Below are 23,468 nucleotides of genomic sequence, written 5' to 3'. Positions count from 1 at the left end.
TGGGCCACTTCGGCACACGCCAGCCTCCCGCTCCCGCTCCCTCCCTGGAATGTCCAGTGCCTGCTGAGGGCCCCCCCACCCCACAGGCCCATGCCGGGCGGCGCAGGGGCAGGTGCTGCTGGGGGCGGGCGAGCCGGAGCCGCGTCTGCAAAAGCAAGTTCTGTGTGGAGCAGCGTGGAGTCTGGCGCGGGCTGGGCGGGGAAGCGGGCGGCGATGATTTGTTGGCCCGGGCCTCCCACCTCGCCCGCACCCGCGTGATGAACGGCCTGTGGCTCGGACGCGTTCAGGAGCGCCCCGGAAATCAATCTCCCCTCCCGCTCCCTGCGGGAGCCGCCCCTCTGCTCCTGGTTCATTCGCTGTGTGCTCAAAGGCTCTTTAGGGCCAGAATCTTCCTTTCAAGAAACCGCTCAGGGCGGCAGCTCAGGGAAGAGCCCCCCAGGGCCCCTCTCATTAGCCCCCCATGGCCGAGCCAGCAGGAGGGCGGAGCACAGACCAGCGGCCAAGGACACCGCACCCAGCTCTGTGCAGAGACCCGGGCTCCGGCTATCCCGGCTGGCGGGCGCGCACACGCGACAGGCACACGCAGGACATGCAGATGCACATGCCCTCACGTGTGTGTACACACGTGCACACTCGCAGACACAGCGTGTTCACCGCATACCCCGCTGCACGGTGCTTGCACAGACACGGGCAGACCAGCTGGGCCAGAATGGACTCCACAGCAGGAGGCCCAGCCGGGAGCCCAGACGCTGTGTGGGTGGGGGGACCCCACGTGGGGCTGGCGCGGCCTGGGAGGTGCCAGAGAAGGGACTGTCCAGAGGGCTCTGGGGGTCTGAGGGTGTGTGTGGGGCTGGGGGGACGCCTGGCGCGGCCGGCATGCAGCTGGTCACCCGCTGAAGCCGGGCTTGCAGCCAGGACCCCTGGAAGACGTGTCTCAAAGAGGGGGTGGGGCGGGCACCCCGCGCGAGGCCCCTGGAAGACAAGCCTCAAAGAGGGGGTGGGGCGGCAGAGCTGCACATGAAAGGGCTTGGGGACAGGGAAGGAAGGAGCTCGTGCTCAGCAAAGGAAATATTGAAATTAAATCATTTCCCAGGGCGGGGGAACTTTCCATCCTAATTAAATAGCCGAGACCCCTGTGGCCTGCTGTCAGCGCGGGAGGCGGAGCAGATGCTGCCCCTGGAAGAGGAGGATTAGTGCTCCCCTTTGATGCCCTCCCCGCCCAGGGGCAGCAGGCAGCCCTCCCGCACTAATTAGGGCCGAGCTCCCACCCCTGTCCTTAGGCACAAATCCATATTCACGTGTGGGGACCAGCACGGTCCTGGGACTGGGCCCCCAGCCAGGGGCCCTGTGGGGGAGGGGCGGGGGGAGGAAAGTGGAGCCCCGAAGCCCCTCCCCTCCAGGGCCCCAGGGCCAGAGAGCCCTCTCCCCTCTGGAGCTGACCCGACCATGCCCACTCGGCCGCTGTGCGGGACGTGGGGCCGGTCCTGGTCACAGCTGAGTGTAAATTCACAGGCGCCAGGGGGCAGGAGTAGGGACCTCCAGTCCAGTGCAAGTATGGAGAAGACGGTGCCTCCAGCTTGTTCTGGAAGAGCCCTGTCCCAGGGGTTGTAGCTTTAAAGCAAAGCAGGGGTTTGGGCAACAAAGCAGCCCCTCCACCGGCCACCGACGCCAGAGCCCTGACCCAGACACAGGGCAGAAGCCAGGCCACAGCCGGGGTGTCCAGAGCCCGGGAAACCCAAGCTGAGCGTAGGACTCACAGCCATGGCAGAGGAGAGGGCAGAGGACGACTTCCAGCCTCCTGGGGGAGTCATGGGCTCAGATGCGCTGGTCTTCCTCAGCGCCTGTGGGCACCAAGGTCCAGGTGAAACTGGAGTCCTGGCAGGACTTCAGTGCCCGCCATCTGGGCAGGGGGCGGGTTTTTCCCTTTTATATCTGGAGCCAGGATCATAAGTGGACCAATGACGGCCGAGTTGAATGGACAATGGACCAGTCAGGTTTGAGCTCTCCAGCATCCCATCAGGGGCTAGAGCCTATTATGGGGATTGAAAGTGGGAGTGAGCTGATTGGTGCTGACCAGACCATTAAACCTTAAGATTGAAAGGGGGCCAATCAGGCTGTGGGGTGGGCACCCTTGAAGAGGCCATAAGGCAGGGCAGGCCCAGCTGCAGTGGGTCAGCAGCAGCCTCCAAAGAGAGAAGTCGCACTTGGCGGCCAGCGCCAGAGGAAGCTGCAGGCGGCAGGCAGCGCCGTGGGGTCCAGCAGGCCTCCCTGAGGCCCAGCCCGGCACCTACCTGCAGCCCTGCCTCTGCCGTCACCTGCAGGGGCACACTGGCCTCTGCCCATGTCTCAAGGGCTCACGAAGAGCTGCAGCCCTGGTGCCCCTGACACTACCCCCCAGTGCCTGGTGCTGACCGGCACTGCTGAGCAGTGACCAGGGCTCCGTCCAGCCACCTGAAGGGCTGTCCACCACCTCCTGGTGCTTCCAGTTGGCACCTAGGGCTGCCCAGCCTGCTTTCTGTGGCCTGATGCGGTGTTGACGGGCAGCTGCCCCAGCCACCAGGTGTACGAGTAAAAATAACTCGGGTGAGGGAGATGTGCGGGGCGGGGTGGCTGCCAGCACCCTCAGGGCCCTGCTGGGTAAGACCGAGGGAGGGACTAGGGCTGCCAGCCCCGCGTGCAGAGCCCCAGCAGGACACTGGGGGGCCCCCAGAGACCCCACCCCACGGGGTCCCAGAGCCCTGCCCAGACCCAGCTGCTCTCCTGCTGCCCCTGGGCTCCCTCCAGACCAGGCCCTGGATTCCACATACAAGGACTGTGCAGGGCCCATCGGGGACGCTGCCCTGTCCAGGTCAGGCGAGCAGCCTTGGGGTCTGAGGTGTCCACCGCACACACCCGCCACGGGGCAGTGAGGACCCCTCGCAGCCCTGCCCCTCACCTCCCGCTGCCTGGGGCAAGGTGGGGGTGGGGGAGGGTGGGCAGAGACCAGGGCAGCAGGAGCCATGGGTGTGGCCTCAGGAGGGCGCTGCAGGGATGAGCACGTGGATTCCCTGGGAGGTGGCCCTCAGAGACCAGCCGGGGGTGCCCAGGAGCTGAGCCCCCACACTGGCACCTTCCAGGCTATGTACCCTCCCATGGGAAGGCCTGGCGCCCCCTCCCCCTGCCCGTGCCCAGCCCAGGAGATGCCATGCTGGCCGGCCCAGTGCCCTGCACCCTTGCACACCCTGGTCCACCCAGCGAGGGGCATCAGTGGCTCTCGAGTGGACCCTCCTTGGCAAGAGCCACGGAGGAGACGCCACTGCTCCTCATACCCGCGCAGCGGCCGAGAGGGCCGAGACGGAGCCGGCGGCCAGCGCTGGGCCTGTGACAAGGCACCACCGACGTGCAGAGCCAGAGCCGTGTCCCCCAACCGTCTGGGGGTTGAGGAGCCGGTGTGGGGTGCTAGGGTGTCTGCAGACCTGCATCTGAGGCACCTCCCGCTCGGGCCATGTCCCTCCCAGTTCGCCTGGGGCCTGATTGCAGCCGGGCAGTGCCTCTCAGGACCTGCGGTCACTCCGGGCCCAGGCGAGCTCCCCTGAGTGCTGGCAGGACGCGGGCGCCCCAGGCTGGCCCTGGGCCCCTGGGAGCCGCCTTGGGCTGCAGGCCAAGTGGCGGCCTCTCTCTGGCTCGGGCTGCGGGGACCCTCTCTGCAGGGGGCAGGGGGACCAGTTACCGTCCACTGAGGGGCCAGCAAAGGAAGGCACAGAGGCGCTTGGGCACATGCGGCACTTGGGGGGCCAGGGTCTGACCTCCCTCTTGGATTTTTGGGTAAATGGCCAGGACACGGCCTCCGCCACCCTGGCCCCCACCCTGCAGGGAGAAGCCGGCCAGCAGCTGGCCAGCAGGTGATTTCTCAGGAGTCTGGAGGGGCCGCCAGTTCCTGTCCAGTGTCCGTCCCGCCTCGGGCTGCGGCAATTAGCTCCTGCCCAGTAGCTGCAGGGGTAGTGCCGGGCGGCGCCGGGCGCAAGGGGCAGTGAGTGGTTTGGTGGTTATGTTATGCTGCTGCTGTTTCCCCTCGAAAGTACTGAGCGCCCACCCCTGGGGCTGGCATCTCAGCGCCAGGTGGGGCTGGGGTCCTCACGTCGCTGGCCACAGGCAGGCACCCCGAGACCCAGCCCCATGGCCCCAGAGCATTGGGGGAGGGCGTGGCCACCGCCTGCCCAGGACACACTGGCCTAGTCCTCCCTCTCCGGTGGGGCCAGGCTTGTCCCAGGGCTGCTGAGCAGATGACCACAGCAGCTGCAGCAAGCATCCCTCCTGTCTCTCCCAGCCTGGGGCCGCTGGTGTCCTGTCCAGCCTGCTGGCCACGCAGACCAGCGCTGCCTCCCCGTCCGGCTGCCCCCTCCACATACCCGTCCCTGGCCAGGATGCTTGTCCCAGGTGGAGAGCTGGTCATCACTAGGGACACTTAGCTACCCCACACCCGGGGCACTGTCCAGCTGCTGCCCCACACGCAGCCTGATTGTCGAGGGCACAGTGGAGGGGGCGGGCAGCGGGAATGGGAGAAATGGCCTCGCGCCATCACCCATGAGAGGGGCTGCCCGAGGCCACTGCAGGTGGAGGACAGGGTGCCCCGGCCTCCTGTCCCTGGGCGAGGCTCTGTCCACTCAGCCAGGCTCATGCGTGTGAGCCCAGGGAGAGCGGGCACAGGCGGAGGCTGCAGGCTGACAGGGAGCCGTCCCACGGGGTGGCTGGGGTAATGCCTGCTTGGCCACCCCATGCCCTGAGGTTGCGCAGACCAGACCAGGTCCCCCCATGCGTGGGCCCCTCCTGTGCCCCCAGGGGCTGGACTAGGTGTGGGCCCTGGGGTGACAGAGGCCACGCAGTGACCCTCCATGGCACCCCCTGCTGGTCGCCACCCTCACCAGGCATGGCACTGCCCGGCCCCCTGTGCCCACCGCCCTGGCCAAGCACCTGGGCCCAACCGGGCAGTGAGGCAGTGTTCGCAGCAGGGGGCTTGCCAGCGAGCCAGGCTGTGCTGCGGACCCCAGGCAGGGCCCCCGCCGCTGGGACCGTGGGCAGAGCCGGCTGCACCCTTGGAAGTAGCAGCGGGGGTGGGGGGGGTAAGGCCCCCTGGTCAGGTGTTTGCTCCTGGGAGTGGCCAGGTGGGCGCTGGGGGCCCTGGGCTGGGGAGCTGGTGGGGGGCACTGGCGGGGGTCCAGGGGCATGCCTCCATCAGGGTGCTCCCACCTGCAGCCCTGCTGCGTCCCGGGAGCCCCCGCAGCACCTGCCTGGCTGGGCTCACGTTGGGGGTCGCAGGCTAGGCCCACCCGCTTCTCCACACAGAATCCCCCGACACGGTCAGTTTTCCTGGAGATGGATGGTCCCCCGCAGAGCCCGGCACCTGGGGGTCCGGAGCGTCCTGCCAGCGCGTGTCGCCACGGAAACCAGGAGCCCCGCCTTTGTCCAGCATCTGCGGCCGGCGGCCAGGGAGGCTGGCCCTCGCCCGCCCCACCCGCGCGTCCCTGACGTCGGGCTCCTTCTGGGAGAACAGAGCCGGCTTGTTAGGCGTGACATATCGGGCGGGGGCTGCAGATGGCGGGCTCCCCTGGCGGGTGGCGGGGCGCCTGCGGGCGATTAGCTGTGTAATCGCGTCTTTATCGCGCTAATGGCCGTGTTTGTCATCTCCGGGCCAGATTAGGCAAATCCGCCGCGGCTCCAGCAGGCGTTAGCGGGCAGCGGTGGGCCCGGCTGGGGCGAGCTTCGTGGGCAGCAGGGTGGAGGGGGCTCCCCCACTAGCCCCCACGCCTGGCCCTGCCCCCCATGCCGGGCACAGCCCCCCCCCCCCCCGCCGCCCCCAACCCCCACCAGGCTGAGCGCGCGGCCCAGGCGTGGGGACGGTGGGGACTGGGCTGCGGCCATCCTCCCTCCTGCTCTGGGGAGAGCCCGGGCCCTGGCTTCCTGCGTCCAGGGGAAGGGGCGTGGGGGGCGCGCAGGGGCACCAGGGGTGTGGGGGAGGCACAGGCGCGGAGAGGGCGGCCCCAGGGCGGCTGTGAGCCGCGATGGGTGCGGTGGCCGGAGCAGGGGGCCGGAGCAGGGGGCCGCACACCCGGGTGGACCAGGGTCCACAGCGAGGTGTGTCGGCGGCCCTCGGCCTGCTCCAGCCTTGCACCCCCTCCATTGTGCCCACAGGCTCCCCTGGTTTCACTGGTTCCTTAGTTACACTGCAAATGCAAATGTGGGGTGTCTGTGATCTGGGGCCCTATGGAGTCACACTCACGGAGCCGGGGATGGCTGTGGATGCACCTTACGGGGGCGCCACTCAATCCCGTGAAGGTGGGGCTGGGCTGGGGCGATGCCTCCAGGGAGCAGCAGTGGTCAGCTGGGCTGCTCTGGGGGCAGCGGCCTCCCCTGCACCGGCTGCACAGCAGGGGCTGGGCCCGCCAGGACGGCCGTCTGGGTCTCCCGGCAGGAGGGACAGTCAGGCTTGGCCGAGCTGTGGCCCCGGGGTTTTCACACAGGGTTGGTGACTCCTTCCCGGAGGCCCTGGGAGGAAGCGCCTCCTGGGGGCCTCTCCTCCAGCCCCCCTCCACCTCCCAGGCCGGCTCTGCACCCACACACCTCCGTGGGTCTGGGGGAGCAGGGGTGTGGGAGGAGGCAGGGGCCAGCGGAGCCACAACAGAGGCAGGTGAGGCTGGAGGACCAGCTGGAAAGGCCATGGCCTCCCACGGGCTGGGGGTGCTGTGGGGTGACCCCGGCCTGCGCGAGGGCCAGGCTGCTTCCCCCCACCCGCTGACGTCATCTCTGAGCAATTTCGCGTTTACAATGGAAATGGGAGAAACAAAGACTCAGCCTCGAGCCTTTTTCTTTGGCGGTGGCCACGTGGCCCAAGCGGGGGTGGGGGGGCTGTCCAGGGTGGGGAACACAGGGGCCATGGGGACCCCGCCAGTCTCCTTCTGCTGGGGTGATGCCGCCAGCCCCTCTCCTCCTGGGGCGCCCTGGGTGCTCAGGAGGGTGCGGGGTGCAGCCCCTCTCCTCCCGGGAGGGCTGGGAGAGGGTCAAGTGCAGGACTAGGCGACTTGGGGGACCGGTGTCCTCAAGGTTGGTGGCCTTGGCTGGCGACGGGGCCGCAGCTGGTCGGGCGGCCCCTGGGGGCGCCCAGGCCAGAGCTGAGGCCTCGGCGCCATCTCTGAGGCATCTCTGGATGGGCCCTGGTGGGCGGCGGCCCCAGGCTGGGGAGAGCACCCGCCTGTGCTGGGCGGCCATAGGGGCCACCTCCCAGCAGCGGAGCCGGGCGAGGTTCTGGAGCCAGGCGGAGGTGCTGGGCGCCTGCACCTGCCCGGAGCTTGCCCCAGGCAGGGACCTGTTGCCCCCAGTCCCCTCAGAGGCTCTGGTCCCCCACCCCAGCACGGCCTCAATCATCTGAAGCCCTTCTGTACAGGGCAGGGAGGGGGGCAGCCCAGACCCGCAAACCCGCCTGCTCTAAATGGGCTCTGCCATCCGCCGCGCCAGCACCGAACATATGAGACTTTAATGGGAAGGAACTTGAATACAACTAGGAAACAAGACAGGAAAGACACAGGATCTAGTTTCTAAATCAAGCACCCAGAGTCACCCGCCCCCTCGTGGGTAAAAGTCCACCCAAGCAGGACTGGCCCAGAGCAAGGCCCCAAAGCTGCCACAGTCTAAAGCACCTTCCAGCGGGACCCACAGAAGAGGGTCAGAAACAACAGCCGAGTCTGGGAGGAAAAGAGCAACATCAACATCAAGATAAAACCTGCCACCGCCACCTCCCCGCGGGGCTCGCCCACATCTGGGTCACCCCGTCCACGACCACAAGGCAAGCGCAGTCTCTTCGCGCGTCTCTCTCTCCGCGGCCACCCTGTTACAATTGCACACACAACCGTCTGTCCGCTCAGCTCCGGCCGCCACGGAGCTTTGACAGCGGCGCGGCAGCAGCAGGGACTGTCCCGGCTGCGACGTCATAGCCCCCCCGGCCCCCACAGGTCCTCCCGCGAGGGCCAGCGCGCCTGCCGCCGCCGCCCAGCCCAGGCCCTCCCCGGCCCAAGCCGCCCCCAGAGCAGAGCCCGGTCCTGCGCAGCCCGACAGCCCGCCCGGAGCCTCTGCGTCCCCGGTGAGACAGGGCGGTCCAGGCCTGGCCCCGCCCCTGCGGAGGACGTCCCCCATCACGGCACCCGCTTCCTTCTGGCAGACCAGAAACTCGGCCGCAGTGAGTGTCGTGCCCGCGTCCCGGGGCTGGTCGCGGGGCTGGCTCAGGGCGGCCGGGAGGGACTGATGCCAGGAGAAGGGGGTGTGGTGGCTTGGGAGACCCCACCCTTTTGCAAGGCCCCAGGCCCCAAACCCCGCCACCCAGCATGCCATGTCTGGAAGGACAGAGTCTGAGCTAAAGATCCAGAACATTCCACAGAGAAAGGCTCTTGCCCGGGGTCACACAGCAAGCCCAGCAGCCCACCTGTGACGCCCCCTCCTCCCACTTGCCCAAGGCAGCACATCTCCCCACTGCCCGCCCCCCACCCCAGTCTGCTGAATCTTCTGGAAAGCAGAGCCGGATGGAGAGGCCAGGATGCCACAGGGAGGGTGGCCATTCCCTTGGCTCCTCCTCTGGAGGGAACTGTGGGGTGGGGGCCCCCACGCCAGGTTCCCCTGGCAAAGACGGGAGCTCCCCTCTGGGGGCAGGGACCTCCGGGTGACGGCGCCTTGCTGGCCGGTGGACCCCACCGCGGGCGTCTGCCTGGGCTTCCTGCAGCCTCTGCTCCCCGCTGGGCACCAGGCCTGCGCGGCCCATTGCTGAGCCAGTCGGCCTCGCCAGGGCCACTCACCCCCAGTCCTCGCCCGGCTAGGCAGCTGCCGGGAGCCTCCGGCTGCCCGCCCTGACACAGCAGCCTCATTACCTTGCTAATTAGAGCCCAGAGGCTGGCCAGCGTCCACCCGGTCAGCCCCGGTGACTGCTCAAGCAGGTGGCTCCAGAGCGACCTCTGGGTGGCCCCAGCCTGCCCAGACCTGCTTCAGGCCAGTTCCCTCCTCCCCCGGGAGGGGTCCTGCGCGCCTTCCTGGGCAGACGGGCCAGGCCAGGCCCGTCTCTGAGCACCGCGGGAGGCCGTGCTTCTCCAGGGCTGCCGGGGGCATCCTGTCCCCTCGGAAGCCATGGCACGCCTAGAGGCCCGACAAGCAGGTCCCCGGGACCCGCGGGGCAGCGTGTAGACGCCCCGTGTGGCTGCGGTTTCTTGTGGGAAAGAACGTCACTGCCCCTCCTGCCGCCGCCGCGACGGCACACGGGAGCCTGCCCAAGCCTCCTGGCTGCGTGTCCGGCCCTCGGCGACCGCCGCCCAACACGCGGGGGCGTGGGGCCAGGCGACAGAGGCGGGGCCGGGTCTCGGCGGGTCTCCCTCGGGAGACGAGGCGCCCGCCAGCGGGGGGTGGCAAGGGCCGTGCACGTGGGCCTGGGCTTCCCTCCACTGACCCGGCGGGGCTGGGCGCCTGGCTTCGGGCTGTGTATTGCGCCGTATGAAAAAGAGTTGACCAACATCCCCGGCCAGTAAGGGAACAAGAGAATAACACTGGAGAAATGCAGGCAGGCCAGCATTTGTGGGTGATATACCCCAAGCACAGGCGAAACAAGGCCAGCGCCTGGGGGTCGGGAAGAGAAGCAGACCAGCCCTTGGGCCGCCCTCGGCAGAAGGGGCAGCACCTGCGGGGCCGTCCGAAGGGAGCCGCCCCAGCAGCCAGGACCTGCCTCTGATGCCCGCGGGGATTCTGGCCCCATCACAGGTCGAGCCTCCGCATCTCGTTATCTCCCCAGCTCCCGCTGGACCTCTGGGGATGAGGATGTCTGCTGACCCAAACCACCAACGGAGAGGACAGCGGGGCAGGAGGACAGACACAACAAGACTCTGGAAGTTAAAAAGCAGATGAACACCCGCCTGGGAGGGGCAGGGCCAGGGCCAAGGCAGGCGGCGGAGACGCCAGAGACGCCAGAGCGCAGCGTCACGCGTGAGCGGAGCGTGAGGAGAGACACGGGGCGGCGCCCTGCCGGCCAGCAGAACGTCTGCCCTGGAACAGCGCGGCGGCCCCGGACGCTGGCTCTGCGGGCACCGCTGGTGGGAATGTCAGATGGCAAACCCACTCTGGAAAACAGTGGGCAGATTCTTGAAAAACCAAGCAAACACTTACCATGTGACCCAGCCATTGCATTTCTTGGTTTTTGTCCCAGATAAATGAAAACTGATGTCTGTTTTTTTTTTTTAATCTGTATACAATTTTTCATAACAGCTTTATTTTTAATAGTCAAAAGCTGGGGCAGACTAGACAGGCCTCAGTAGGTGAATGATCAGACAAACTGGCACGCGTGCCCTGGAACACCTCCAGCAGTAAGCAACGGCAAAGTGCTGCCACGTGCAGCAGCTCGGAGGGCTCTTTGTTATGCTGAGTGGGGGGAGAAACCTTAAAGGTCAAGCAATCTATTATCCCCTTAAAGTTTTCTGAAATGACAAAGTGATGTGCATGAAAACAGGATGGCGGTGGCCAGGGTCAGGGGTGGGGGTAGGGACTGGTTGGACTTGGAGGAGATGCCACGAGGGAGATCTTTGTGCTGATGGAGCGGGAAGCGTCTCGACTGCAGTTCAGGGAACGTTCTGAGACCAGGAAGTGCCTCAGCACTTGGAACAGCAACATGGAGACAAGAAGACCATGGGGTGATGCCTTCATGGTTCCAAAGGAGATTGATTTCTAAGGCACATGCCATATCCAAACTGTGAGGCCAGATGCACACATCTCAAAAAATGTACCTGCTGAGTATCTTTCCTCACCGAAAGATGGGTGAATGTGCCCCCAAAACAAAGGAGAGAATATAGAAGTCTCAGGGATGATGGTGGTGGGAGATGCCAGGCATGCAGGGCAGCCAGTCGAGATCAGAGCAGCATTTCCAGGAGGCCAGGACAGGGAGGGCTGAATCACCAGCATTTCTTTTCATCCTTGTTACACCACAGGAAAAACAACGCAAAAGCAAAACAAGGTGGTAAATCAAGGAAGAAGAAGACACAGAAAGGATTCAGAAGGCAGGATGGAATGTCCAGAAATCCACAGAGTGAAACCCAGGATGGCAGCCTGTGGACAGCCCACTAGGTGGACATCCCAGATCTTAGGAGAAAGACTTCCTGGCAGAAGGTTTCCACAAACACATGGTGTTCATGAAAAGAACATTGAAAATTGACAGGAATTAGTGATAGGTTAGAAAATATTAAGCAAATGAAAAAGCAAGGCAACTCATAACTTTAAGAAATATAAAGGGTGAAAACGGATAAATAATTGGGGTGTTCTATGATATCAAGTTGTGATTGTTGTATAGCTATCATGTCATCCATACCAAAAGAACTGGTTTGATTTAGTTCAAATGTGCAAAATAACCACATTGGGAGAGTAGAGAGGGGCCAGCAGAGTATGAGAGCCAATCTTCATCCACCACAGCAGAAAGATTCTTAAATTATGTCTTACACTGATTAATCAAAATAAGATATATATTTTTAAAATTGTTGTAAAAGCTACTAATGGTTGATTCCAGAAGGATTCAGGGGGTTCAGGGAAGGGAGGAGCAAACAATGACCACATCTTGCAAACTTTTTTGTATGTCTCAGTTGCTCCTTTTTTTAAATATATGCTTGTGCAATAATAACAATTAATGAGAGTATTTAACTTGTATGTATTTGCTAACTTAAGATAAAGCAATAAGATACATTCTACTACAGTTACATGTTTACAGATTAAAAGCAGGTCAACTCCAGGGCTGGAAAGGACAGCAGGTGCTGTCCCCCTCAGCCGCCCAAGTTACAGCGACGTTGGAAAATACTTTCTCGCACCCACGTGCCACAGTTACCCACCTGGGTGACATCTCTAGCGACAGTTCCCCATCTTTGTCATGCTATTGCAGAAGTGTGGCACGGTGGAGCCAAGGGGCAAGGCTTCTTCCAGCTGCCAGGCTCAGGGGGTGAGAGTCCAGCCTTCCCAGCCCCTGACTGGCTCCTCCAGGACAGAGCGGCCCTTCGCTCCCACACGCCGGCACCCGCGGCTCTCCCAGGGCCGCGCAGCTCTGTGCCAGGATGGATGGCAGCGCGTGGCAGCACAGAGCCTGGAAACAACGTAAATGTCCATGAGCAAATAAACACACGGTGATATACTCGCGCCGGCAACGCCAGGCAGCAGTAAAGACTAATGAATCACACCCCAGGCGCGCAGAAGGCTGGTCTCACGCGTGTGATGCGCAAGACACACGCGTCACAGACAGGGAGAATCCGGCTGCTCAAGGTCTCAAAGCAGCGCAGACCTCGCAGAATGTTCCATAGGACTGCAACTCTAAATGGCAAAAATGACAAAGAAAAGCAAGAAGATGGATATAAATTCCAGTGAGCGCTGGGCGGGGAGGCGGCTGGGCGTCAGGGAAAGAAGGGGCTGCGTGTGCTCAGGAAGGGCGGGTTTTTAACCTGAGGGAGGGGCGGCTGCCCAAGAATTTACATTTTTGTTGCTGCATTTCAACTATACAGATAGGTCTGTCCATTCATGGACGGATCACAGGTAAGTATTAAGGAAGCTCAACGTAAGGAAATGAAACTTACTCTCCTTGCAAGAGCAGAAGCCAAGACGAGGCTGACGAGGGCGTCACAAAGCCAGCCCCTCCCCCGCGCCGCCCCCGCCAGAGTCCGGCGGCACTGTCTCCGCTTTGGTCCCATCTTGCTCTGTCTCCAGTTAGACGTTAATACCTTTGCTTCAAGGTGCCAAGTTTGCCACAGTTGCCCACACACTCTTTGTCATTGAATCTCTGGTTCCCCAACCTGTTCCAGAGCATTTTGCTTCCCCCTAAAGCAGGGGCTGTTGCCCACAAATTCCAGTTTTAGCTGAACGTACCCTTTTCATTCCAGGTCTTAAAAATATTTTCCCTCAAGCGGACCTCAAACGGGGTGCGTGCGCCACTGCTCGGGTGCGGCAGGAGCCCAGTGCCCAGCTGGGCACGGCCCCGGAACCGCACATCAGGCCCAGGCGCGAGCGGCAGTCGTCTTGGACCAAGCTGTGACTCGAGGAACAAAAGCCACACGCGCAGTGGGGCACAGAGACAGGACCCGGCTCGGACACACCCCAGCAGTCGGGACTGAGCCCTTCAGACGCCACGGGCCGGCACGCACGTCACACTGAATTCGCGCTTCTTGGGGGTTTTCTAACCCCCAAAGGGTCATCTTAATTTGGGACATGATTGGAATATAAGAAAATCCTTCCAAAAATAAAAGCAGAACAACTCAGGGCCACTTCTTGCCCCGCCCCTTCAGCTGGACCCTGCGTCCACTGGGTACAGGGAGGGTCAAGAGGAGACAAGCCCCTGGCACCAGAGGGAAACCGAGTCCCACGGGAGGCCTGTGACTTGGCGGCTCCGCACCTGTGTCCTGGGCCGCACAGGCACGCACTCTGCTCCTCTGCAGGGAGGCCCTGTGGCCTTCCCCAAGTCCATGGTCAGCTGGGGGCAGGGGACCCCTCAGCCCCGGCCAGGAGGCTGGTGGACGTGCCTGGTGCAACCCTGTCCAGTATCTGGACTGGAAGGCCCCCCACGCAGACGATGTCTCTGGGTGACCCCAAGCGCATCCACAAGCAGTGTGCGAGGTCAAGCGGTGACAGCTCGGGGGGCTGGCCAGGCGCATGAGGCTGGGCACTGGGTGGGGACGGCGGGGCAGAGGCGCTTGGTGGCGCTGGGGCCGCTCTCCCTCAGCCGCCTGTCCCTGGGGGGCCCAGGGGTGGGGGTGTCGCCTCCCTGCGCCCTGGCTGGGGGGGCTCTGTGCCAGACACACGCTCTGGGGAGGAGGGGGAGCCCGGGGAATCCAGGGAGCATGGGGGAGGGGGCGTGGGGGGGTGGCTGGGGGACTGGGCCCTTGGGGCCTCTGTGGTGCTGCTGACACGGGGCCTGCGGCCTGGTGTTGAGCTGTGCCTTCGGGATGGGGCTCCTGGCCTGGGGAGCGGCCTGCTGCCCTTGACATGCCCCCCGCAGCGTGGCCCCCCTCCCCCCCCCAGAAGCCCCAGCACAGGGTGGGGCCCTGGACCAGGGAAGCCCTGCAGGGCCTGCCAAGACACGCAGGGCCCCTGGGGCCTGGGGAGGGGAGGCCCGGGGCTGGGGGACCTGTGTGGGGGCAGGGGGCAGACCAACAGCCGAGGGGGCGCCGTCTGGGGCCTCACGCACGCTGAGGGCGGGCTGGGAGGACTGTGCCCAGGCAGAGGCGGCTGGAGGTGGGGAAACTGAGTCCGGCCTGGCCGCCCGGCTGGGCGCAGGTGGCCGGTTGGCGGGATGTCCTGGTGCCCGGGTCCGGGAGCAGCGGCAGCTGTTGTTGGGGATTTTTTCGCCCACCAGATTGATATTCGAGTCACCTCACGCCGAGCTCTCCCGAGTCAGCAAAATAAAGATGCAAATAAATCTCCTGACCGGCTCCAGCCACCCCGGCTGCGCGCGGCTTTGAATTTTAAATTTCATTTCCCATCGCTTTTCAATAACCGTCTCCCCGCCCGCCCGAGTCCTGACCTTATAATGCCGAGTTAAAAGCGGCGTCTTGTTTCCCGGCGCAGATAACTCGGCGGTGAAAGGCCCGATTACACGCGGCGGCGGGCGGGTGTCCGGCGGCCCGCGGGGGGCGACCCGGGGGAGCCCCGGGCTGGGGCAGAGCCGCCTCCTGGGGGCACAGGCCCGGCCCCCGGCTCGCCTGCGCCCGCGGTCCCGGGAGGCTCGGTGCCCGGACCCCGACCCGGCTCCCGCGCCCGCTCCCCGGGGCCCCCGCGTGCCCCGCGGCCCCCACTTGGAAGCCCTGGAACCCGGGCGCGGGGAGGTGGCGGGTCCCTCGGCCTGGGCGGAGCCGGGGTGTCTCCCGCGCTCTGGCGCCACTTCTAGGGCGCCCACGCCGCGGGGTGCGTTCCGGCCCCTCAGGGGCCCCTGGAGTCCAGCCGACCCCGGGGCGGGCCGGGGCGCGGGCGTGGGGCCAGTTCCCGGCCTGGGGGCCACGAGGGGCCCGGGGTGGGGGGCGGGGGTCGCGGGGTGCGGGGTGCGGGGCCGGGGGCGCCTCGTGGCCCCTCCCACGCGCGGGCGGCCGCGCCCCGCAGGTGCCCCGAGCGCCTCCCGACCGGGTCACGCTGCGGGCGGCCGCGAGGAGGCCCTGGACGGCGGCGGCCCGCGCGGTGGACGTCGCGGAGCGGCCGGACCCTCCTCTGCGCGCGCCCCGGCTGGGGGGGCCGCGCCCCAAGTCCTTCAAGGAACCAAACCAAAGCCCGTGCGTGGCCCGGGGTGAGCTCGGCCACGGCCGGAGGGGCGCGCCGGGCCTGGCCGGACGCGGGGCGCGGGGTCCCTCCCGGCGGCCGAGACCCCAGCGGGGCGGCGGGTGCGGGTGCGGGCGCGGCCCGGGGGCGGGTCCCGGAGGGCGGCCCCCCCACCCCGCCCCCCCTCCCCGCGCGGCACCCCTGGGCGCTCGGCCGGGCCGGGCCGGGCCGGGCCGGGCAGCCGGGCGCGGGCTCCGCGGGCGGCGGGGAGGGCGCGGGGCTGGAGGCCGCTGCGGCGTCATAAAGCGAAACCTGGTTGCCATGTAATTAACTCGAAATGTAATGAGCAATAAAAATGCAATTATATTCCTGTAATACATTAAACTCCAGTGCTCCCCTAATCCACTTAAAAGCCCGCGCGTGTCCCGAGACCAAGGAACAAAGAGGCCAGTGTGGCCCGCGGTGGCCTGGCCCTGGGCACCCTGCGCCCACAGTCCCGCCCTGGACACCCCGCCTGCCCCCCCACCTCCCCCACCCCCACCAAGACCCCCGCGCCACCCCGCCCCACCCTCCCCTCCACCCCACGCAGGGCCCACCTGCCTCCCCTGTCCCACCTGCCATGCCCCTGCCGCCCCCTGCCTCCACCACGACCACCTGCCTCCCCTCCCACCCTGCCCCCTCACCCTGTGCCCACCCTGGCCCCCACTACACCTCCCCCCATCCTGCTTCCCACAGGGCACACCTGCCCCCCCTCACCCTGCCCCCAGCAAGGGTCCGGGCAAGAGGTCCGCGAGGGGGACAGGGAGCCCCACCCAGAGCCACAGTGGGTGCCACCAGGAGAGAGGTCAGCACACTTCACAGGACATCTGCCCACGGTGTCCCAGCACACGGGTGTCCGTGCCCAGCGTCCACCCTGCCCACGCACACACGTCCCTGCACACCGCCCAAGGACCATGGCTCCCGGAGCCAGGGTGTCCCCCTCAGGGCCCCCCTCATGGGTGGGGCCGGACCCTATGGCTGTGACCCCGCAGGTCCCCTGAGCGTCCACACTGGGCGAGGCCACAGAGCCCAGGATCAGTTGTCGTGGGGCGGCTCCTTCCAGGGGTGAGAAGCACCCAGGGGGCTCCCCTGACACCCCACTGTGAGCCGCCAAACATCCACTTTAGGGGGCTTTGGGGTGTACCAATGTTATCGAAACACAGTTTTTATTTTTTTAAAGAATTATTTATTTATGCTACAAGAGCTGGGGTACAGGCCAGAGGTGTGGCGGGGTGTGTGTGTGAGAAGAGTCACCAGGGACAGAGGGGGGAACAGAACAGGCAGACTGACCAAATCCACTGCTGAGGGGAGCAGCGGGCGAGACAGGAAAGGTCTGCTGCGCCCTGTGGGCAGCTCCCTGGCCAGGGAGGGAACTGGTGCTGCAGAGGCTGGCGAGAGCTTGACAGCACTGACTTTAACCCCCGTGACACCAGGGAGGCCCCACAAGATTTTTAAAGGCTGAATGGGGGGCGGGTGGGTGCTGAGGGGGCTACCAGGAGGGGGAATGGCCGCTCGGCAGGCGAGGCCCTGTGGAGCTCTCCCTCCTGCCCCCACCCCAAATCAGAGAAGGAGGTGCTTGGCAGTTTGGGGTGCGCTGAACAGGGGAGAGGGCCAGGGGAGCCCCTGGGAAGGGGTCTCCCCACTTGATGCCCCACAAGGAAGCAGTAGGGCAACGGGGGGCTCATCCCTCCCCTGAGCATGCAGTGAGCCGACCCCCATGGCCGCTGAGGAACCCCGTGTCCCAGGGTCTCCAGGCCGCACCAGCCTCAGCTTCCCACCTGAGACACAGGGTCCTGCAGGGCCTGCCGCTTGAGGGAGGCACCCGGTCACCCAGGATGGACAGCCGTCCACTCTGTTGCCTGCCCTAGTGGTGTGGAGCAGTGCCCAGCCTCACAGGGAGGGTGGACCCCCTGTTCCTACCGGTAGCCAGACCAGCTCCCTGCCCCGCTGAAGCCTGAAAGTCGGGGTGCTGGGGACAGCCAGTGGGGGAAGCCGAGGGGCAGTGGGCAGGCCAGGCCTCACTGTGGGGAGCCCTGCGCTGTGTGCGGTGCCCTAGCGTGATGCCCATGAAAGCAGCTGGCAAACGTCAGCGCCCAAGGTCATTTTTCTGAGAGTCGGCTGGTGGATTTATTGCCGAGTGCAGAGAGGCTTTAATTACCACGTTTTAAGAGCTGTGATTATCCCCACCCAGGCGCTGCGGGAGGCTCTCTGAGACCCCACCGCTGCTCTCACGCACACCCCCAGGATGGGGACGCCTGCGCCTCGGGGGCCTCCCCGCCAGCCCGGGCCTGCCCCGGCCTCCCGGCCACAGCAGGCGCAGCCTCCGCTCGCCCCTGAGCCCGCCCGCCCGCCCGCAGGGGCGCCCACAGCTGGCGGCGTCGCCCCACTGCTCTCCAGCCAGGCGCCAGGGGCCCCCACCCGCTCCCCGCACGCCCTCCGACCTGGGGACTGTCACCTCCCACGTTCTGGGCACCCCGCTCCTGGGCATGCAGCCTCCTGGGGCTGCCCGTGTCCCTGGAGCCACCGGCCCCGGGTTCTTGTCTTAGTTTCCATTGCAGTTAAAGATCATCCTTGACTAGCGACCCCGTAAAAAGGCTTCACTAATTTAAAATCCGTCCTTTGTGCATTTTTAAGCGCAGGGAGTGGGGAATCCTGAGAGGCCCTCTCCTGGGGGGAGGCGTGCGGATGGGGCGCGCTGCTCCCTGCTGAGTGCGGGGCGCTCAGGGGCGGGCCCGGGGCTGCCCTCATCACAGCAGGGCCCCAGAGCCGGGCAGCCAGACCCAGGGGATGCGCCGTGGGGCGGCCGAGGGACGAGGCTTGGAGGCCGGAGGGTGCGCCGTGTGGGGGAGGCTGGGAGGGCGGCACGGGCGTCAGAGTCACGGGTCCCAGGAGGGCCACGGGCGAGGGAGCAGAGGCCGCCAGTGGCTTCCTTACACACACACACACACACACACACACACACACACACACACACACACACACTCGGGATCCTGGCTGGACTTGTCCCTTGGGGAACAGGCCTTCCTCTCCTGCCACAACGGCCTTGCCCCTGCAGGCCCAGGCCTCGCACAGGCTGCCTCCCCCGACCCTGTTGGCCTGCCCGATGCCCCCTGAGCCCCCGCGGGGCAGGGAGGGCCCCGCTGAGGCCGGGATGGGGGGGGCGAGGCCCAGCACCCCTCCTCCAGGAGCTGCTCTGGCCGAGTCTTAGCTGCAACTTTCCCGCCCAGCAGCCTGCCAAGGCCGAGTTCCCTGCCAAGCCCGGAGGGCGGGGGAGGCAGGGGTGGGATGCGGGCGGCAGCCCGGAGCCCCCAGAAACCGGAGTCCCTCCCGCCCTGACTTAATTAAAGCGCCCCTGACAGGGCGGGCGGCACCTGGCTCATCAGCGCTGGCCCCGTGATAAATAAACGTTAAATGCGCCTGGACAACCTCTGCCGCACGCCAGGTCGGTTCACGACAAGACTGTGAAACCCTGTAATTACCGAAGGGGCTGCTGTCGTCAGGGAAACAGAAGCGCCAGGATCCCTGAGTCTGCGGGAGGGGCGGGGGAGGGGGCCCTACACCCGCCGCCGCCAGAGTCCTCCCCCGCTCCCCACCCCACCTCGGGCACACCGCCACCCCAAGAGGAGGGGAGGCCCCGCCCGCCGCCCCCTGCACAGCGCATGGACTCGGGGTTTCAGTCGAGGGTGCGCGGAGCAGGGGCTGGGCCGGGATCTGCGGGGCAGACGGCCCTGGCTGCGCTGGCCGCCGCCCCCCACGCGGACACACGTGCTCCCCTTGCCTGTCAGGTCTCATCACCTGGGCCCGTCACCGGGGAGAGCCCCCCACCTTCACGCCTGCCGCCCGCACGCCAGGAGACCCGGGGGAAGCCCAGCTCCAGGGCAGCCCCACAAGCCCTGCCAGCGGCGGGCCTGGACACCACCCGCGCCAGGGCGCAGGCGGGCAGTGCGGAGGCGGGGACATCCTGGGACACCCCACAGGCCAGGCCGCCATCACCCAGAGCCACTGCCCTCGCGGCCCGGTGCTCTCCCGCCTGCGCGCCCCGACTCTGACTCCAGGCCTTCTCGTGGCCTGTGTGGGCAAGGGGCGGCCACCCTCCTGCACCCCGTGTCCCAGGAGGTGCAACCAGGCTCCGGGGCGGCCAAGGCAGGAGTGGGGGGGCGGCGCGTGCACGGCTGGGGCAGGACCAGGCTGAGGCAGCACCTCCCAGGCCCAAGTCCCACTCCTCAAAAGAGCCCCCCCCGAAAGAAGGGAGAACTACAAGACAACGGGGTGGGGGCCGCCCCATCACAGCGGGGCGTGTGTCCGGCTTCCACCTGAGGAGCCCAGACTCGGTCAGTGTGGGGCCTCAGGGAAGCCCGGGGGCCCCCACCCCAGCCCTCTGCCTCAGTCCCACCCCCTCATCCAGGCAGGCTCTTTATTTGTTCAATTTGCTTTGCAAATACCCTTGGATTAAACGCCACATATATCTATTTTTAAAAACCCGTTCCTTTACTTCCTTAATTAAATTTCCACAAGATATTTTTCCCTAGGAAAATTCAATTAGGTTTTAATTTTAGTCCTCTCCACGGCGCCGGGGCTTCGAGGATTTAATTTTTAATTTAAGCCTTTCATAGGGCATTGCAATTAAAACGTCCAGGGGGGCAGCGTAGCGTGACCAGGCCATCCGGGGCGGGGCGCTCGCCGGGGCCCAGGCAGGCTGCCCGGTCAGCAGCTGGCCCACGCTGGCCGCTACGTTGCCCCCGCGCCCCCAGGACGCTCGCGGCTGCCCCAGGAGAGCCCACCCAGCTGCATCTGGGTCGCTGGAAAGCCGGGGCGAGGGCAGCAGCCTGGGGCCTGCCCCCCCACCCTTCCCGCTGGGCCCCTGGGGAAGGGAGCTGCGGGCCGCTGCCCTGGGCCCTGGGAGGGCGGCGCACGGAGGGCTGGGCTGTCCTTCGGTGGCTCTGCCCAGGGGCTGGCGGCGGCGAGTCTCGGGGTTTCTGCCTGGCCCATGTCCAGCCCCATCTTCGCTCACGTGCTGTGTCTCGAAATCAAGACCACGCGGCCGCTCAGGAAACCTGCGTCGTTACGCGAGTCGTGTGGTCATCGGTAGCAACAAAGTGGCTTGCTGGGACAGTGGTGAGGCCAGCGCCAGACCCCGCTGGGGACGCGACGCCTGCGTCTTGCCGAGCTGGAGCCCGGCCCTGCTCGTCTCCCCGCGTCCTCCGGAGGCCTCCCCTGGCGTCACCGTCACCCCACGCGCCATAGAAAGGGTCAGAATCAGGGCCTCCCTGGTTCACAGAGGGTTGAGCGCAGGCTGTGAAGCTGTCCGCAGCCTCTCTAGTGCCGGTTCGATTCCCAGCCGGCCAGGGAGCTACCCACATGGCGCCGCAGACCCCTCCTGTCTCCCCGCTGCTCCCCTCAGCAGTGTCTTTAACTCAGGCTGCTGTTCTGCTCCCCGCTCTGTCTCTGGTGGATCCTCTCACCCGCCCGCGCCTCTGGCCTGTGCCCCGGCCCTTGTATGCGAACGTAAATACATCTTAGAAAAGAAAAGAAAAGGGTCAGAATCAGTCTGGGAGGAAGAGCGCAAACTCCAACGCCAGGTAAAGCCCATCCCCTCCCCTCGGTCTCGCCCCGCGTCTGTCTCTCCCCAGCGTCCCTCCCCGGCCCTCAGGCCCCCGTCCCGTCCAGGCGAGAGGCCAGCGCGGCGGCTTCTTCACACGTCTCTGCCGCTCCACGCGCCGCCTCAGCTCCTCCTGCTCCCGTCCTGCTGCTCCCGCGTCTCCTGCTGCTGGGCTCACCCTCCCTGGGCGGGGCAGGGGCCGGGGCCCTCCCGTCCCCCGGGGACCCCGTTGCGCTAGCATGGCCGATCCAAGTGGGGAGCGTGGGCGCCCTGCCGGGGCAGCCGGGGGAAGTGACGCAGCGGGTCCGAGCGCGGCCCGGCACTGCGTGGCCAGTGCCTGGCTGTCCCCGGCGCCGCCCTGCCCGGCCGCTGAGCGCTGACTGGGCCGCCGCGCTTGGTCCCGGGCTCCCTGGGCCGTCGCCGTCACGCGATCGCTTCTCCAGCCGCCACGGCGGGCGCCGCTCCCGGACAGGGCAGCCGCCTCTCCGGCGTGTGCGCTCTCCCTGGCGGGCCTGTGGAGGGAGCGGCGCGCGCATTTGCCCGGGGGCAGCCTGCGGTTTTGTCGCGTGTGGCTTTGTGCAGCAGCGGGCCGGCGAGCTGCCCGGGCCCTCGCGGAGGCCCGTCCTTTCCGACGGTTCGCAGAACGGAGGCTCCGCGGTCTTCTCTCCCCTGTTGGGTTCTCGTCGAAGCCATCTGGACTCACCAGTTTTTATGAGCTTTGGAGTCAATCCGGTTCCTCAGCCGCGCGGGCTGCGTGCGCGGCCGACGTCCCGTGGGAGGGCGCGAGGCGCGGTGCTGAGGCCGCGGTGCACCCCGGCAGACGGCCCCGCGTGGGCAGGGCGGCCACGTCCTCCCCGACACCCCGATGCCCAGGCCCCGTGGGGAGGCCACCCGGTGCCACCGCCTGCTGCTCCCCGTTGTCGCTCTCACGGAGAGGGAACCCCCGGGAAACCAGGGACCGCGGTGAGCGGGGCCGTCTCCCTCAGCACCCGCGGGCTGCGTCCCAGGGCCAGGACGGTGGGGCGCGGCCCTCGCCCGCCGTGATGTCGTCCCTGTGGCTCGTCCTCCGGCTGCACGACCTGCAGCTCAAGCTCTAGGCCACCGTGTCTCCCGCGCGTGTGCGCCGGGCGCTGCGGCCCTGGGGACCCCCGTCTGGTACCCGCCGGCGCGACAGTCACTGGCCCTGAACCTGCTTGGCCGTGGGGTGCTGACCAGCCCTCTGGCCCGGCGGACGCCGCCATCACCCCACGGGGCGCGGCCGTGTTTCCTGTCAGACGCAGGCTCCCGAGGGAGGCCTCCGCGCCGTTCTCGGGCTGGTCGAGCTCCGCCTCGCCGCGCTGCGGTCCCTCCCTCGGCTTCTCGGGTTCGCCTTGCTCTCCTGGACCCCGAGGCGGGCCTGGTCCTCCTGCCTGGGGGTGCATGGCCGTTCGGTGCTGCTTGCCTTGCCCCAGCGCCTGCCCCTTCCTGCGCGCTGCCCCTCACTCCCCTGCAGAGCCGCGGACGGGTTGTTTGGGAGCAGACTGGCTGGAAACGGAAGCCCCAGCGCCTGGCCCCGGGGGCCCTCCACGCAATTCCCCAGCCCCCGGGGCGTGCTCACCCCCACCACGGCTCCGCGCCGTTCGCCTCAGTCCCAAGGCCGTTTCCACAGGCCTCCCTGGCTGCTCCTGGCATCTGTAGACAGCCCCACCCGGGGCCCACCCTGCCCACCCCCAGCGCCCAAGGGAGCCGAGAAGGGCTGCGCGGCCATTTTCCATCTGGAGGCGCCGGGGCCCTCAGCAGAGCCAGGGGTCTGGAAGCGCCCCGCCCCTGCCCTCTGCACCGGCGCCAGCGAGCACCCTCCCCCCGCACCCCTCCGCGGGTCCTCGAGGTGCTGAGCTGTGCCGCACGGAGGGACGGGCAGAGATCCAAGCTCTGCCCCGCACCCCAGGACGGCCCGCGCCTGCCCTCAGCCTGGAGCACGCGGGCTCCCTGGCGCCGCCTCCAGTCTTTTCCCCGCAGCGAACTTCGACCTTCATCTCTTCAGTCTGGAGGCCGGAGCAGGAGCAGGCTCTGCACGGGGGAGCCACAGACGCCCACCTGCTCCCCACACAGGCCCTCAAGCACACGCCGTCCGGGTTGGGGCAGCCGCTGGACCCGAGTAAGCCCCGAGGCCAGGCGCCGGTCCCCTGGGTGGACATCTTCTCCCCCGTGGCTGCGGCCAGTAGGGTCAGGGTGGCCGCATGGGTGGGGGTGGGGGTGGGGGTGGCCTCGTGGGGGTGTGTGGGGGTGGGGTTGCAGCACCAGGCTGCGGGCTGATGGGGACCAGCTGTTCTGAGGCAGCAGCCGAGGCTGGGGCTCCACGAGGGTGGGAGGCTTCCTGGGGGGCTAGGTGCTAGGACTCAGGGGTGGGCCTGGGAACTGGACACCATGGCCCAGCTTGGGGCCCAGAGGACCCCGGCTGGGGGGGCACATGAGGAGCAGGGAAGTCCGGCCTCTCCCAGCCAGCAGCGAGTCTCCCCACTCTGAGCATGTGTGCCCCAGATGTTCTTGGCACCGCCGGGGTCCTCAGCACCCCCCAGCCTTA

Source organism: Talpa occidentalis, unplaced genomic scaffold (assembly GCF_014898055.3).
Source record: "Talpa occidentalis isolate TD23 unplaced genomic scaffold, MPIMG_talOcc4v2.1 talOcc4.11, whole genome shotgun sequence".
Classification (NCBI taxonomy): Eukaryota; Metazoa; Chordata; class Mammalia; order Eulipotyphla; family Talpidae; genus Talpa; species Talpa occidentalis.
This window is presented reverse-complemented; position numbering follows the sequence as displayed.